Genomic DNA, 2,757 nt, shown 5'->3' with positions numbered 1-2,757 from the left:
TGCTTGGTGTTTCAATGCCTGTGTGTGTGGATGAAATAAGGTAGATAAGGTTTGTTTTAATTAGCCCACTGAGACAACAACCATTGGCTTTTTTGCTACGCTCTGAAGTCATGTCATCAAATTGGGTGAAATGGCCTTCTTTTCTTTTTATTGTGTCAATCCACTCCACATTATTTTACTCCTGTTTCTTGGCCGCCATGTCTGTTAATTCTTAATGCAGATGGAGGAAGGGTGTAAGACAGGTGAAAGAGTGACTTAGTTCCGACAACAAACGTGAACCCAGTGACTTCTACACTGAATAATAATGTGTCAAAGCGACACTGATCCCTGTGGAGAAATTCTCTTTTCTTGAACCCCCGTCAAGGAGATCAAAGTACAGGGTGAGCTGGAAGAGTATCTCTGGAGTTTGTGGGGATTCGGTATCTTGCTAATGGACATTTCAGAAGGGCCAGTGCTCGTGGACATAGGACATAAAAATCTCATGAACATAAGACTTCAGTTGCACTGTTTATCAAACCACCAGGCCACACATACTGTAGTTTCCTCCACTGTACCAGCAGCAACGTCTACACATCTACATTTTAAAGTTACAAACTGCAACCGCAATTGGCATTCTAGTAAAGACATCGTTTACCAATTTACCAAAGCCTCACACACGGACAGTATAGCAATGTAAATTAAGTAAGCAGAAGAAATTCTATCACTTAACCTGTCAAAGTTGTTGAGGACTTCACATCCATCCAACATGCATACAGCACGTTCACAAATCCTGTATGATAACTGACCCTTCCTGAGTCCTGCCCCTTTTTGATACCATGGTTACCTTTCCCCTTTCCTGTTTCCTGAACTTAGATGTGCTGTGTGCTAGACTACTCTATGTTGACAGGAAAAACTCATTTTGAAAAGGATTAAACGATGTTGCTCAGGTGCCTGTGTGTGATGTATAGTCACATGTTAAGTTGGCTAATGTTAAAAAAAATAGCTAGCTTAATTAACCTACTTAGTTGGTCCAAAATTCCAAACTAACTAACATGCTATTTAGTACACTAAAACTGTATGTGAGATTTTTTAGTATGTCCAAAAACTTAGCATGAAACCAGTAGTATGCAAGGTGCAGACTGTTTCCGGGGAAATATTATAGTATGCAAGCACTGGACCCTACGCTGGCTTAAATATCCCACAGTGCAATTCAATAGTGACAACAACAACATGAGAGACAAAGGCGGACAGTGCTCACTGCAGCTCTGTGTATCATCTAAAATGCTTCAGTCTAAATGTAAGTAAGGTTTCATTTTGTTAAGTATAAAATCTTTTATTCAAATTAGCTTGTTGTTGGTATGGGTTACCACAGTTATGCGTTTCCAGCTGGGGAGGAGGATGTAGTGAGTGCTGAACAGTGCGTCCAAAAAGATACTTAATGCAGGTTTATTTACTTAAAAATATGTTGAATGGTGTGCAACAGGCTTTCTGTTACCTCTCTCGAATTTTTACCCAATCAGCTGCAATGTAAATGTATTCACCACTGTATTCAAAGGGCATTTCAGTGCACTGCAACACACAAGAGGATGTTCAACGCACCACCGTTTGTGTTTAAATAAACCCTAACCCTGCATCTTATCAGGGCTGAACGCGGCCTTGACAGTTAGTGTTAGCAAAACTCTCACTAACTAGCCAGTTAATATACATCAATCATTAACTACCTTATAAGCTGTCATTTTATAGCTAACTTAAGATGTGACTATATAATGTGCTTTTTTTTTTCTTTTTTTTTCACGGGCCCCTCCAGCAACATCTTTCCTTGTCAACATAGGCAAGGCTAGCACATAACATATCAAAGTACAGGAAACAGGACGTCAGACAACTGACCGCAGTACCAAAAAGGGGTGAGACTTTGGAAGGGTCAACTCAAAAAAGCGTCATGATCTTCCTTTCTCTGTGAGCTACACATACACCTGCACAGCCCAACCAGCCCTGCTGAAAACAGACTATTATACTTGAATCATCATTATCATCATCATTTATAACAACTTCAGCTGTCGGGTGTCATTGGTGGGCCTGCAGGCGCTACACAAGCTATGAACAGGGTCTGGAAAGAAAAACAAAATAGTTGTGAAGATGTATCTTTTTTTATTATTATTATTATTATTTCAGTATTAATGCTGTTCTAGCTCACATAGTTACATGTCCGTCCTTAACTTTTCTCTTATGTGTCTGTACTCACTTTGCAATCTGACACGTCCCTGTTCTTGTGACATTTGTATTTCATCAGCTAGAAGACTCTCTTTGTTCTTACGTCAATAGTGCTTGTTCCATTTGTCCACCTCTTTTTGTCTCACTCTTGACTTCCTAATGTATTCCGCTGTCTTTGTATTCATGTCTTTTTCTTCCCTCTCTCCCCAAAATATTAGATGTCTCGACTTACTTGCTTTTTTTAAAAAAAAAACAACAACTTTATTTTACTTTAATTTTAAAATGACTTTAAGTCCTCAATTTTCCTGTCATGTGTGTCCATGTTGTAAATAGAACAATGTAAACAAAATACTAATGCTGAATAAAAATGACATATTTTGTTTGCAAAGATGATTGAATTTTTTTTCTCTAATTGGACTGTCTTTATTTTGAAATATAAAGTTAAAGAAAACTGAATGAAAAGGTGACATATTTTGCTTCTCCTAGTTGGATAATTGGTTGTTGCATGCCATCAGTTCCACTGCACAACAATATTGAACAGACAAGCGCTTACAGCCTATGGTTCTG

This window comes from Lutjanus erythropterus, chromosome 3 (genome assembly GCF_056507025.1).
Source record: "Lutjanus erythropterus isolate fLutEry1 chromosome 3, fLutEry1.hap2, whole genome shotgun sequence".
NCBI classification, from domain to species: domain Eukaryota; kingdom Metazoa; phylum Chordata; class Actinopteri; order Lutjaniformes; family Lutjanidae; genus Lutjanus; species Lutjanus erythropterus.
Note: the sequence above shows the minus strand (reverse complement) of the source record.